This window comes from Apteryx mantelli, chromosome 14 (genome assembly GCF_036417845.1).
Source record: "Apteryx mantelli isolate bAptMan1 chromosome 14, bAptMan1.hap1, whole genome shotgun sequence".
NCBI classification, from domain to species: Eukaryota; Metazoa; Chordata; class Aves; order Apterygiformes; family Apterygidae; genus Apteryx; species Apteryx mantelli.
The window spans coordinates 26,851,888-26,866,761 of NC_089991.1; positions in this window are offsets into that span (position 1 = coordinate 26,851,888).

The following is a 14,874-nucleotide window of genomic DNA, read 5'->3' on the forward strand; positions in this document are numbered from 1 at the left end:
GCCAGCGTGGTGCAGCGCCCGCCACCTGCCGCCTCCTGCGCCTGGGCCCGGGCTCGCCCGGGCTGGGCCCGTGGGCGAGTGGGGTGCGGCGTGGGCATCTGCCCCACGGCCGCGCCGGGAACGGCCTGCTGTGCTCCCCGTCCCGCCGTGGCGCGGCCCGGCTGTCACCTCGTGACTGGCCATGGCACAGCCCATCTGCCCCCGCCCCCCCGGCCTTGGCCCCGGCCCAGCAGTTTGGTGCTGCCATGGACAAAGTCCTGTTTCGGCAGCTGTGGAGCAGTTTGTCCTGAATTTCCGGCTCCAAACTCATCCCTGTGTCCACTCGGCACGTCCCTGGGTCATGGCTGTGGTTGTTGCGGGTGTCAGAGATGTTGCTGTTGTGGGTCACAAAGATGCCTGAAGGGTTGGAGCATCTCCCGCAGGAGGAGACGCTTCGAGAGCTGGGACTGTTTTGCCTGGAAAACAGGCTTCTGGTGGGGATGTTTTCCAGGTGTGTAAATACGTGATGGGAGGGCGCAAGGAAGACGGAGACCGTGGCTCTGAGTGGCTCTCAGTGGTACCCAGTGAGAAGAGGAGAGGCAGTGGGCACAAAATGGCAAACCAGGAAATTCCACTTGAATGTAAGAAAACACTTTTTCACTGTGAAGGTGGTTAAACACGGGAAGAGGTTTCCTGAGCGGTTGTGGAGTCTCGACTCTGTGCGATACTCCAAACCCGCCTGACCCGGTCCTGGGCAACCTGCCCTATTTGCCCCTGCTTGATCAGGGGGGTTGGACCAGGGGATCTCCAGAGGTCCCCGCCAAGCTCAGCTGCTCCAGCACCTCCCAGTCCCTGCCCTTCCTTTGCCTCCCGGGGTCAGAGGGAGCCCGGAGTGAGTGTTAGCAGAGGGGTTGCAGGTTAGGTGGTGAGCGCGAGGGGTAGAGCTAACAGGGAAGGGGTCCAGGTTAGCAGTTAGGGTTCAGGCATCTCCTTCGGGTTTCTGCTTCGGGGTCGTGTTCAGGGTAGGGCTAGGGACGAGAGCTCGCTGTATCGGGTTAGGGATTGGGTGAGGATTAGGGTGAGGTTTTGTTGTTCTGCTGAGGGTTTCTGGTCCTTGTTCTGAGTGCTGGCTAGCTTTGTGGGTGACGGGCGAGTGAAGAGTTAACAGGACTGAAGTTTGTCAATTGATATGCAGAAGAACTGATAGCACAAGAGCTGACGTGCACAGAGCTGTTGAACAGAGGAGTTAACAGGACTAAAGAAGTCTACCAACCGATATGCGCAAGGACTGATAAGCGCAAGGCTGCGGAATGATTAACAAGACTGGAGAAGTGAAGTTTGCCACCTGGAATCTGCACGGACCCCCGGGGAGGGAAGAAACAATACGGAGGTGTTGTGGTCTTGCCTCGCTAGCAGGGTCCCCCCAAGCAGACAGACAAACAGTCCTGCGATTGTGAAACTCGCAAAAGTCAGCAAAAGCAGTGTTTGCCCAGAGCCCCAGCCATATAAAAAGAGACTTGGGAGCTAGGAGAGTTTGAGCAGGGACGGGAACGTGACCTGATCATCCTCTCCGGCTGGACCGTGAGTATTCCCCCCCCCCCCCTTTTCCTGGGACGCTGGGTTAAGGTAACTCCTCGAGGTTGAGAGCCCTCTCACTAGGAGAGTGAACAAGAAAGCTTTCAAGTAGGGATAAGCAGTCCTTCCAATTAATAACGCAGTAATCGACGGTTTCAGGTTATCCTTTCTAAATTAGTAACTGATGGTTTTGTGTTATCCTTCCTAAATTAGTAATCGCATTATTTTAATGGATGTTACTAATCCAAGAACTTGTGTGAGGAAATAAACATCTTTTTTATTATTATTACATTACTGTCTCAGTCGTTGCTATCGAACCTTCATAGCATGACAGCGTGACAGTGGGGGATTGGGTTATGACCGGAGGTGAGGGCTAGGGTGAAGGCTAGCATTTAGTGCTAGGGCTGAGGGTTAGGGATTAGGGTGAGGGCTCAGGTAAGAGTTAAGGAAAGGGGTTACAGGCCTGTGTTTTGGCTTAGCGGTTCGGGTTTGGGGTGAGGGATTAGAGTAGGGGGTTGGGGTAAGAGGTAGGGCTGGGGTTAGGTTTAGGAGTAGGGCTTAAGGTTAGTGGTTAGTGATGAGGAGGTTAGTTCCTCCAGCCCCCGGGCAGTCAGGGATGAAACACAAGGGATGTGGCCGTGCGCAGCCCCACGCTGCCCCTCGAGCTGCCCCCCCTGCCCTCTCCCAGCTCTCTCCTGCCGGGGGCAGCTGTGTTCAGGTCCGGGAGCCCCTCGTGGCACCGGCTGCTGCTCCTGGCCCAGCTCCCGGCAGCAGAGGCGACCTCACAGCCGCCACCCGGCGGGGCCATTGTGACCCCCCCTTGTGACACCCGCGGTGCTGCCAGGCGCTGGTGAGGCCGCGGCCCCGCAGTGTCCGGGAGGACGGCAACGGGAGAGGTCAGGAGCACATGGGGCTCATGGAGAAGCCACCGAGCGCAGCTGCATCTTTCCCTGCCGCCCTGGCAGCCCTGCAGAGCCGAGGCGTTTCCCGAGGCCTTCCCACCTCCCAGCCCGGATGAGAGCGACGGGGCTGGGGCTGGGCAGCGCCACGGGGACGTGGGGGCCCTCGGCTGCGGTGGGGGCAGAGCCTTGCGGAAGGGGCTGAGGCACAGGAGAGCTGGTGCCAGGGCCAGGGCCGGGGTGGGGGGACAGTGCAGTGCCGCCACCACCCCCGTGGGGACCCTCCCCAGCTCTGCGTTAAAAACTCTCCCCCTCACGCCTCTGCTCTGCCCTGCAGGATGGAGGAGAGACCCCCCAGCCGCCCCCGGACAGCCTGGGAGAAGGAGGGCGGCCGCCCCCGCAGCCCCCAGGCGGCCCGGGAGCAGGACAGGGCTCCCAAGGGGAGCAGCTTTCCGCAGAGCGGTGAGTGAGCGGACCCGTGGGGCTGGGCTGGGCCAGGGCCGGGGAGCGCATCCTGCTCCACGCTGGGCTCCCATCTCCCCGGCAGGCTGGTGTCGGGGTCCCCAGGGGTGGTGGCACAGTGGTGCCCAGCTGCCTAGGCCCTCTCGGGGCTTGGGAGCCGGCCCCAGCACAGTATGTGCCACGGAAGGAGAGCGCAGATGGACCCAGCTCCTGCTCCCTGGGATGGGCAGCGAGCGGCAGCTCTGCAGCAGGAGGAGTGATGCTGCGGGACAGGGACCTTTCCTGCCCACCTGCGAGCAAGTTCCCAACCCTGGTGCAGCTGAGGCGCTCCCCTGCCTCGCTGGCTCCAGCATCGCAGCCCGTGTGCTGGGCACCCTGCAGCCCTGAGAAGCCTGGGGGAGACTGCGTCCACAGGAGCAGGCCATGGCAGGAGAGAGGGCAGAGCTCAGTGTGCTACTCTCTGCTGTCTGTGGTCAGTGTCTGCAGTCCTCCTGGCTCCCTTCCTTTCTCAGGTGCGAGGTTTTCCATCTGCAGCTGGTCAGAGCTGTCCAGAGAGGATGAGGAAGCCCTGGAGTTCATCCAGGCCTTTGTGAGCAGCAGACAAAAGGTAGCTGCAGCCGTGTCCATTGGGGCTATGCGTGAGTCTCCCTCCGGGTCCTGTTGGGTCTGCTGCCTGCTGCCAGGCTGCTGGGGGGCTGCTGGCTGTGCAGAGCTGCTCCTGTGCAGGGGTCCTGCACAGTAGTGCAGCCCCCTCACTGCTCTGGTCCTGCTGGCCTTTCCTCTCCCCTCTCACACTCCGTCTCTCTTCTCTGTGTGTCAGGAAGAGGTGCAGAAGCTGAAGTTTCTAGCGTCCATCTGCACCCTCTGCAGAGACAGCAGCTCCAAGGCCTTGCAGTGGGGCCTGGATGTTTTCTGCTGCAGATACGAGCTGGCAGAGAATATCAAGGTGAGGGGAGATGCAGCAGGTGTGAGGAAGGGGTCAAGACCAGCTGGGCACAGGCACAGCTTGGGCATTGGGAGGGTTGGGGCATGTATGCATTGGCAGAGCTCCTGCCGACAGGACTCCAGGTGCTCCTGAGAAGCCCTGCAAGCTGAGACCTTGGCAAGGTGGGGGGTCATTCTGGGCTGCAGTGCAGGGATGGGGACATGAGGGCTCTGCCAGCCTCGCAGACTGTTGCTGGATCTGCTGGTGCTGGGTGGTGGCAGTTGCCATGCCTGAATCCTGGTTGTGCTGTCCAGGTGCTGCTGCAAGAGGAGTCCATGAACCACCTGGGCACAGCAGTGCGTCAGCAAGCCATGCTTGCTATCACGGCAATGAGGTACCTACCGCAGCCCCTGGTTTGGCCCAAGAGCTCTCCACAGCATGGCCCTGATGGAGGTGTCCCTGTCTGGGAGGTGTCCCCTGTCCTGGGAGGAGGCTGGCGGTGCTGTCTGCTGGGCCTCTGCTCTCCCCTGCCCTGGGCTGGTCAGTAGGGCAGATGGGAGGGCAGAGGGGTGCCTGCAGGTCCCCAGGACACCTTGGCTTTTACCCCAGAAGGGGAGGCAGATGGTTGAGAAGGCGTGAGGCCTACCCGCCAGGACTGTCCTCTGTCCCTGGAGCAGTGTCATGGAAGGAGGGGGCACCTCCGTATAGGGCTCCCCTAGCTGCTCTCCGTACCAGCGCGGGGACTCCTGGCCGAGAGGTCCACATCCACCTGCCCAGGGCATCAAGGCAGCACTCCCAGCACCAGTGTCAAGCAGGCACCTCTCTCTCTCTCTCTCTCTCTTTGCAGTGCAGTGGAGCCAGTTCTGGAGGGCAAAAAGAGCAGCCTCCTCCATGCCTGCTTCAGGAGTGTCTTCTTGCTTCCTCCCAAAGAAGACATGGAGAACGTGGACACATCCCTCTATTCCAAGGTATGTGCTGGGTGAGCTACAGGGAGCCTGTCAGCCCCTCTGGGCTTGCCCCTGGCTCTCCTGTGCTGTGAGACAACTCCCTTCTTTCTCTTCCTCTGGGCTGGGCCACTGCAGAGCCCCCAGGCTGGTCCGTGCACAGCAGCTCTCCCCTACCCTGAGGCCTCTCCCTGGCCACTGCAGGGCAGTGGGTGTCGTCGCCTGGCAGCAGGAGTTCGACTCATTCTGCTGTGGGTCAGAGGGGGCGGTGAAAGAGTGCCACAACCCTGTGTCCTCCTTGCAGACCCTGGACACCATGGACAGCATGTTGGAGGTGCTGGTGCTCAACTCTGCCACTTCCAGCCTCCTGGAGCTGCAGAATATCTTGCAGGTGTGGCATTTGCAAAGAGTGGGCTTCCCAGGGACTGTTCTTCAGCTCAGAGGGAAGTGACACCCTCAGGTGGACATTCCCCACCTCAGTGCCATGTGCAGGCAGCACACTGCAGGGAGGGGGAGCCACCTCCCTTTGGTGACCAGGTGTTCCCCCCTGTGCTCTAGGGTGAGCCCAGTGTCCCCTGGCTGCAGCCCAAGTCCCTTCCCCTTCCCCAGACTCCTCCTGGGTCACAGGAGAGCCTTGCCCCCTGCACTCCTGGGCCAATTCTGCCCCCAAAGCTTTTCTTGCACTAAAGGCCTGGGAGGAGTTGGACCCTTCTTCTCTTGGCACCACACAGGTGGCAGCTGGTGCTGCATCCCCCTGCCTCCCTTTCCCTTGTACTTTCGTCCCCAGATCTGAATGAGGCAGAGACCTCCTGGGACCTGCCCATCCTGCAAGGGGAGCCCAGCTGAGAAGCTCGGTTCTTCTGCCATCCCATGCCCCCATAGCCCCCATAGCCCAGCCTCCCCCATGCAGACTCCCAGGGAAGGTCCTGCCCTAAAGCCCTTCCTTGCTGAGGAGGGCACACTCAGCGATGTTCTGGAGGGGAGGCATGGAAAGGAGCAGGGACTGTGCAGGAGGTGGGGGTCTGGATTGGCCTGTAGGGGCAGGAACCCCATTCCAGGCTTTGCTCTAGCCCTGAGGAAGCCTTGATGGACTGTAGCAATGCAGCCAGGGGCTTAGCAGAGCTGCTTCTGCTGGAGTGGGCGTCAGCTCCCCAGGCAGACCAGTAGCCTTTCTCCTCCCAGCTCCTGTTGCCCTTCACCAACTCGGAGAGAGCAGCTGTGCGTGAGAGGGCTGTGGGGAGGATTGGGAGGCTGAGCAAGTTGCTGGCCAACTATTCCTCGCTGAAGGTAAGGAGCCAGGCACCTTTGAGCCAGCCCTTTGTCCCTTCCCTGCAGACCAGAGCACCTTTCAGCTCAGGGGTCCCTCTGAGGGAAGCCTGGGCAGAGGTCAAAGTGCTCAGCCAGGCTCTGCCCTGAAGCAAAAGGTCTTTGTCCCTCTTGCCATGAGCTTCTCTCTCCAGTGCTTTTTTTCTGAGGAGCCAGCTCTGCCCCTAGCCCTGTGCAGGGCAGGAGTGTGCGGGGAGCATGACGTGAGGCCAGGTGTGGCAGCGCTGCCTTGCCTGGGCTGCTGCCCAGCTGCTTTGAGAGCCAAGGCCTGCAGGGCCTTCCAAAGCTTGGACTCACTTGGGATGCATGCCTGGGCAGACTCCTGGCTTCAGGGCTTTGGTGGCGACTGCCTGCCATCAGCCCTTCATACCTGTACCACCCCCTTGCGCAGGTCTGGCGCCCCTTTGGAGGAGTTGATGAGAGCCCCGCCTGCTGTGGAAAGATCTCTGTCCCAATCCTGGGACAGCTGGTGGGGCGTCTCATCCTTTGCTGTGCTTATGAGGACGCAGATACCAACCGTGGGGCTTTGGATGCTCTTCGTTGCCTGTTCAGTTTCGTCATGCAACGAAAACGTAAGAGAAGCTGTGGTGGGCTGCGTCCTTCTGGCCAGAGACATTGTGGCAAGGCCAGGGAAGGCATCACTCTGCCTCGGCCACTCTGGTCCGTGAGACAAAGAAGCAGGAAACATGGCTGATGTAGGAGTAGGGGAGCAGTATGTTAGTACCTGTCCTGGATACCCCTGGCCTGGAAAATGCTCAGCAGCCCCTGCTCACCCTGTGGCTTCTGTGGTGCTTCACACCAGAAAGTCCAGTCGAATCCAGCAGGCTTTTGGTACCCTTTGAAGCAGTTGCCCCTTCTCTGCCCTGGAATAGGCCCTGACCCTCCCTGGGAATCCTGCTCCCCATACGCTCCTGGCACGCTCTTTTTCTCTGCCAGGCTGGTTTCTCCCTGACGCCATCAGTCTGCCACCTCCAAGTCTCCATCACTCCTCCTGACCGCTCTGTCTTTCCACTCCTGTTCAGGCAGGGAGCTCTTGCAGGATAATCCAGAGCATGTAGCGTCCCAAAAGGAGTCGGAAGCTGACGATGAACTCTGCCTTTCACGGACCAGCAACATCAGTGTGATCATGAGGGTGAGGAGCACCTCCCTTGCTGGGACTCTTGGCCATGGAGTCATCAGGAGACTTGGATGAGCAAAGGGATCCCTAATGAGTGGAGCTGAGAGGGCCTTGCAGTTCATGCAGAATGGGCAGAGGGAGTGGTGGAGAGAGAGGCAGCTCTCAGTGGCACCTTGCATAATGGCTGCACGCTGGTAGCAGCCACCGCTCTCACTGGTGTCTCTTCCGCTGTGCCTGAGCGGGCACTAGCCAGAGGCTTCACTCCAAGAGTGCCAGCAGCAGCTCCAGCCTTGCCGGCCACCAGCAAGCTGTGGTTGCCTGCAGAGCCAGTGCACTGTGACCCTGATCCCAGCCATCCTGCCTTGCCCTGATGGCCCTCTGGCCACATGCCCCACGGTGCCGCTGCTCAGCACAGCGCCCACTCTTGTCTCTGCTGGGGCCACGGTGCCAGCATTGCTCTGCACCCCTCTCCAGAGCAGTGTCCACTGCTCAGCTAAGCACCACTGACATGGCCCACAGCGTGACATTTCTTCCCTCACCTCCTTTCTCCCATAGCTGTTTGTGAAAAACCTTCATCCTTCTGAGGGGACAGATGTCATTGTCACAGCCATGGAGGGCATGAGGAACTGCAGCACCTACAGCACGGTGGTGGCTATGCGCATGCTGAAGGTGTTCCTGCTGGACGCTGTCTTTCCGCTGGAAGATGTAAGCAGCCTGGGGCTGGTGTGCTTGGGACTCGAGCCCTCTGGGACATGGTTTCCCCCCCACCAAACCCAGGGTTCTTGGGCTCCCGACACCCTTTGAAGGCAGCAAGGAGCATTGGGAGTGGTGTAGAGGGAAGGAGATCTCAGTGGGAGCTGGGGTAATGTGTCTCACCCATGTGTCTTCCAGGTGCCACGGCTCATAAGGTGCCTCTACCGGAACCTGAAGTATGTCAGGAAGTGGCCGGCCAAGGTCACCCTATACAAGACCCTTTGCCAGCTGGCCTGCTCGAACCCTGGTGAGGTGACCATGAGCCTGCTGTACTGCTCCCCACTCTGCAACAGGTATGGGGCCCGTCAGCCTCGAGAGCTCATCCAGATGGGGAGAAAGGCCCAAAGAGGGCCAGAGCCAAGGAGATTCCCAGGACACCCCTGAGGGGCAGGGCCCTCTGTCTCTCCCACCACTGCCCAGCGCTGGTGCATCAAGCAGCCGTTCAGACGGCAGAGCTGAGCAAGTGTCCCTGCCTTCATGCCCAGCACCCAGCAGCTATGCTCACTCCCTGCCCCACAAGGACCTTCAGCTTGGTCATGTCCTGCCTGCATGGGCAGGATGCCCTTGGGGCTGCCAGCGAGGAGGGGGTGGGTAGGGGTAGGGCTGCTGGACAGCTAGGGACTTCCAGGGCTTCCCAGGCTGTGGTGCTGTGGCCAAGGAGGCAACTGACAGAGCACTCTGGGCCTGCAGCACTGCCGTGACCATGTGGAAGGTGCTGATGGCTAAGCCCCCGGTTGCGACAGACGTGCTGCGGGAGCTGCTGAGCTTGCTGGAGGAGCGGCCACTGCGCAAGCAGTCCAGCTCCGACAGGGACAACAGCTGCATCCTTCCCCTGGCCGTGAGTTACGGGACGAGACCTCACTTGCCCGCAGGCTGGCACCTGCCTCTCCAGGCCCCCTCCCCCCTCCCTGTGTGCCCCCAAGCAGGGACCTCCCCCGAGCCCATGGATACAACATGCCCAGTGCCAGGCCTCCACCTGGGCCAGCACACAGGGCTGCCGAGTGCTGCTTGGGCCTCTCTGCACGCAAACACCTAGGCTGGCCATGCTCAGGAAATCTCCATCCTCCCCTGTCCCTGCATCCCCCGACCTCGCTCAGCAGGCTGGAAACGCAGGGTAGGGTTCAGGGCAAGGTTAGGAGCAGGAGTAGGGCTCCTGCAAAACCTGAGCAGATGGCAAAGCCTGGGACAGGGATCCTGGCAGAGCCTGCACGATGCATGAAGCCTGCCCAGGCGATGGTCATGCTGACGCAGGAAGGCTCATTGTGTACAGACAGGAGCTGAGGCCAAAGAGCCTGTGGGCCTTGGCCCTGGTCAGGCAGCATGTCTGTGCCCTCCATCTGCATTTTCTGTGGTCCAAGGCTGTGCCTGAGGCTCCCACCTCGAGGGTTCAGGAAGCAGGACAGAGACTGTTCAGGAGTGAGAGGTGTCTCTGGGTGTTTTCTGCAGGCAACGAGAGCACTGCATGCGGTTGTCCAGGAGCCCGTCTGCCCGCAGGCGGTGAAGGCGTTTTTCCCCCAGCTCTTCCTGGCGCTGCTCTTTCAGATGGTCTTCACAGCAGAGTTCACGCACCAGGAAGCAAATATCTTCCTGAGGGAATGCCAGCGGGATGAGTCCCATGCCAGCAGCCATGTCAGGTGCTTGATCCCAGTCCCCCTGTCTCTGCCTTGGACCTGAAGGCAGGGCCAGGCTGCCAGTGTGACCTGGGCTTTGCTCTGCATGCAGGTGCGCCGTGGAGGCCATGAAAGGTCTCCTCCACTGCGCTGGCTATCAGCATGTAGCCCTGGCTGTTGAGAGAAACGGTGGCTGGGACCTGTTTCTGCGTGCAGAGACATCTCAGAAGGGAGTGGCTGTGCTGGCCAGGTACAGCCCTTTACGCCCTGCTCTCCCCCAGCACCTCTTCTCTGGATTTGAGGTGCCCTACACAATGTCCTCCATGAGAGTGAAGGAGGACCCCAGTTCTCCAAGAAAAGGGCTGCAGCCTCAGCACGTGTGGCAAGGGGTCACCCAGCAAAATGGCCGTGGGAGCTCCCTGCCCCAGCCTGGAGAGTTGCTGGGGGAGCAGGTGGTGTTAGGAGTTGTGGGAGTGGTCCCCTCCCAAAGGCCTGGAGTACCCTGCCGTGGGGCCTGGGCTGCCATCACAGAGAGCATTGGGGATGGTCTGGCTGCAGTGCCAGTGAGGGCAGAGCCCCAGGAAACGTGCAAGATGCAGAGAAGAACATGGGAAGGCCCCAGGGGGACAGGAATGCAAAGGGGTCAGGAAAAGGGATGCGTGGGAAGGCCATGCCTTCCGGGTAGGAAGGGTGTTTCTCTGCTGTCCCACCAAAAGGAACATAATGATGACTGACGCTGGCTTTCTAATGGCAAGGTGTGGTAGGGAAAGACCAGCCCTCCATGAGCAAATGCCGCCGGCTGCAGTAGGTGCGTGCCAAGCACTGCCTTGGCCTGCCTTGCCCTGCGCAGGGGGAAATGGCTAGAGTGGGCCGAGCAATCCCAGGGGAGGTGTGCCTGCTTGGCTGAGTACCAATGGTGCTTTCTTGCCTCTGCCAGAGAGATGAGGAGCGCTCCCGGGCACCTGTGTCGCTGGATCTTCCGCCAGCTGGCAAGGCTGCTGAGGCAGGAGGACCAGTTTCATCAGATGCCCGCCATGGCTTTCTTTGTCGAGGTGGGCCTCATGGCAAGCAGTGCCTCTCTGGAGGTGCCTCTAAATGCTCTCTGCTTGCATTGTGCACATGCCTGTGGGGTGATGTTGGTCAGTGGAGCTGGGGCAATGCACGCGCTCCTCTTAGTAGCCCTGGCCTTGGCTCATTTCTGCTGGGCGACCACTCGCAAGCACTTGTATTTCATGCCTCCTTTGTGGCAGCTCTCTGTGTTCAAGTGCTCCTCCAAGGGATGAGAACAAGAGGCTGCCAAGGGCTCAGAGGCTGTGAGGAGGAGGCGAGCGGTGTGTGCAGTGTGCCGTGAGGCCCAGGGCTGGGAGCAGGGCATGGGGAGGGGGGGTCTCTCCAGAATCCCTGCTGCCTGTGGGCTGAGCTTTGTCAGGGCCTGGTGCCCTTGCCCTGAGTGGTGGGTGGGATCCAGAGCTGCACGCTGTCGGCTCTGCCAGTCTTTCATTGCTGTGTGCATTTCAGTTGCTGGAATGCCCTGACCTTGCCGAGATGGATGATGACGTCCTGCCACTCCTCCGGAGTTATGTGCAGACTCAGGGTCTGGAGATGCGCAGACTGGTGTTCAGAAGCCTCCTGAACCTGTTGAAGAGCCCCGGGATGGTGAGCAGGGGGGCAGCCGGGTGAAGCTATGCTGGCAGCCTGGGGCTTGACAGGAGGTGCTGGGTCACACAGTGGCTTGGACTTTGCTGGCAATCAGGAGGACCCGCTGGGAGGGGGACGATGAGGCAGAGCACAGGGCCAGGCTAATGCAGCCAGCTGCTGCTGGGCCTTGTGGCAGCAGCCTTCCTCCATACAGAGGCCGTAACATGCTCAGGGCCCCCTTGGAGATCTCTGCCCTGCACTGCAGCCTCTGTGCCCAAGCCATGGGTGTGTGTAGAGCCCTGGCCCTGGCCCTGAGTCCTGATGGGAAATCAGCACCCAGAGCACTTCTGGCCAGGGGGTTCTGGCCTTACTTCACAAAAAGGAAGTTGTGTCTTTCACACAGGCAAAGAAAATGCAGACTCTGCTCCCAGACATCCTGGAGTGGCTGCAGGACGCTCGCAAGGACATGTGTGTGGGAAGCCTGATGTTGCTGAGAAACATCCTCAGCTACCTGGACCAGAAGGGCTCCAACCCCATCGCTCTGCAGCTGGCAGAGAAGCTATTGCCATGCTTTGATAATGTAAGGCTGGTGGGAAAGCCAGGGGCTCTCCTGGTGTGTCCGGGGGTCTGTATGCATGGCTATGGGTGCTGTGTGTCCCTCTGCACATATGCCCATTCGCATGTGTATTTGCACCTCCCGCCACAGGCCCTGCTGCCTGTCAAGAGGCCTTTTGCCCTGTGGTTGTCAGCCCATTCCCTGTGCTGGCCTTGGTGTCTTGGGCTGTGGGACTAGACCAAACCAGCGCCCTCTCTGCCCTGAGCTGCTCCGTCTCATGCTTGACTCCCTGTGGCACCTGTCATGGCCTGGGGCAGAGAGGAGCAAAGAGGCAGGAGCAGGCTAGAGAGCAAGGGAGGGGCCATGCCCCAGGGCTGTCCCTTTCTGTCATTCTCTTCTGTGCGGGGGCCCTGATGGAGCCCCAGAAAGTTCCCTCCAGAGGCAGAGGGAGACAGAGCCCAGGGAAGCTTGTCCTGCTGCTGCTGCCGACAACCCTCATTCTCCAGGCTGCCTCTGCAGAGGCTTGTCCCCAGCTCCAATATCCGGCCGGGGTGAGGGACGGTTGTGCCTGGGGAGGACGAGGCCTTGCAATGGCAAACCCTCTTCTCGTGCCCGCTTCCTGGAGTCGTTGCTGAGGCCTCCCCTCCTCTCCTCCCTCCCCACAGGAAGACAGCACAGTGCGAGAGCTCTCCATCCTCCTCTTCAAAGACCTGATGGAGATTGTGGTGGGGAAGAACAAATGGTGGATGAAGCAGCATGTGCAGAGGAGCCTGGTCCCACTCTACCTCCACATGAGTGAGGAGATCCAGAGCGTGGCCCAGGTACGGAGCAGTGATTTTGGGAAGCAATGCTGACATCCCTTGGGTGGGCCTGAGCACCATGGCAAGGGCTGCTGACAAGTGTCCCTTTGGATGCATGTCCGCATGAGGTCCAACTTCCTGTGTCGCCAAGGATAAGGCAGAGCTGCATCTGCCTTCAGCGAGGGGCAGACCTGGTCCCAAGCTGCATCTTCCCATTCCGGGCTGGGAAAGACTCCAAGCCTTACCAAGATGAGGGGGACCCAGGATGTCCTTCCCTGGCTGTGGTAGCATCTCCTGGTCTCTGCTGCTGTGCAGGCCTCTCAGGAAGCCCTCGTCAGTGCTGCACAGCTCTTGAAGTGGGAGGAGCTCAGGCAACTGGCCAGAAGAGGGGAGACGTGGAAGATCGGGGAGTACCTGGTAAGGACAACAGCAAAGTGCCCGGGGCCGAGGCCGGATGAGGGCTGGCCCAGTGTGCAGGGCACACAGCTGTGCCCCTCACCCACTTGCTCCAGACAGAGCCCCAGCCACGACAGGCTCTGCTCCAGGCCCCTCTGCTCTTGCTGCCCCCCGGGATGCTGAAGGGGCCTCTGGCCTGGCTGGTCGTTGGCAGAAGAATTGGGGGGATCTCAGCAGCCACAGGCCACTGGGAGTCATGAGGAGGAAGGAAGAGGAGGCCGGTCCTGGGCGGAGGGGCAGGCCTGGCTCCCCAGGGAGTCTCGGTGCCAACCCCCTTGCCTTGTGCTGTCTCCAGCTGCTGAGGGACAGGAGCAGAGTGGAGCGATACCTGCAGCAGAGCCTGCCATACTTGGAGAACCCTGAGGCATCCTTGCGGGAGGCAGCTGTGAGGTTCATTGGTGAGCGCCAACCCCAGTGCCATCCCTGACCATGCAGATGGGCTGAGAGGAGGTTCTTCAGTCCCTCACAGCATGCCTGGATCCTGCGCCCTGGGGACCACGCTTGGGCCAGCCTTGCCCAAGGGGAGGAGGATGCATGGCCAGTCTGGCAAGGCCAGATGGGAGCTGTGCTGCTGGGGGCTTGGTGGGCAGTACGAGGGGTGACAGGAGGTGTTTGCCTAGGGCTCATCGGGCAGCGAATGAAGCAGAGGAAGGGGAAGGTGCAGGAGATCTGCAACGGTGAGTGAGAGCAGCGCTGGGTCAGGTGACCCTGGCAGGGGGGAAGAAGGAGCCCGGGAAGTGAGTCCCAGTTCCCTGCCCTGCCCCAAACGAGGAAGGCCCTGTCTCCCTGTGTGGGGGAGAGGAGGGAGTATTTGGGGGTCATCTGGGGCATTCCTGACCAGCAACCTGCAGCTGATCCATTTCTCCCACATGCTTCCTCCCCACCCTGGGAAGAGCTGGGTGGGACTGGCCCTGCCTGGGGTGGGGGGAATTGCTGGGATCTCTGCAAATAGGGGAGTTTCTTATCTGCTCTGTTCCTTCTATCGCAGCCCTCCAGCCTCTGGAAAATGACGCTGAACCCTCAGTGCGTTGCCTGGTGACACAGACCATCCTGAACCTGACAACTCCAAGGAAAAGGTCTCCATCAAGGTTCAGCTTCAGAGCACTGGGTCACTGGCTCCAGAGAGCATGGGAGAGGTGTCACCCTCCCGCCAGGAGGTGACTCTATTTGAGCAGAGCTGGCGCAGCTGGGCCAATGCCATGGTGCTGCACACCGCAGACATGCAAGTGTGCTGGAGGGGCTGGGTCATTGCTGGCACCTCCTGCAGCCACAGGACAGCTCGGCAGCTCAAGCGCATCCTGTCCCATTATTGTTCTACCAGTTCATCCCTTCGGTGTGCTTTCCCCAAAGATAAAGCCCTGTTTCTTCATCCCGTGTGAGTGTTATTTGTTTTAGGGAGGCAAAGGCGAGGGGAAAATCTTATTCCCTGCATGAATCAGGATTATCCTGGGCATGACAGGGTGTCCTCTCTTTCCAGCATCCCAAGACAGTGCAGAGCAGACTGACACATTTTGGTTTTGCTGCAAAGCGCCAGTTGTTCTGCTGGACTAGAAAACACAAGGGAAAGAGGCAGAAAAGCTTTAGCTGCCCCTGCCCTCTCCAGAGACACCCCAGGGCAAGAGCAGGCACCCGCTGTCCTCAGGGCTTGCATCTCCTGTGGAAGGGCAGGGGTGGGGTATGCCATGCAGCTCTATTTCTATCACCACTGCCTACCCCGTGCCAATCCTGGAGCTGCACGTTTTGTCTGGAGCGCTCTGCACTGAGCCTGAGGGGAACAGGGGGAAGGTCCTGCAGTGAGGCTGGACCCTCTTTCAAATGTCCCATTACCCCATGG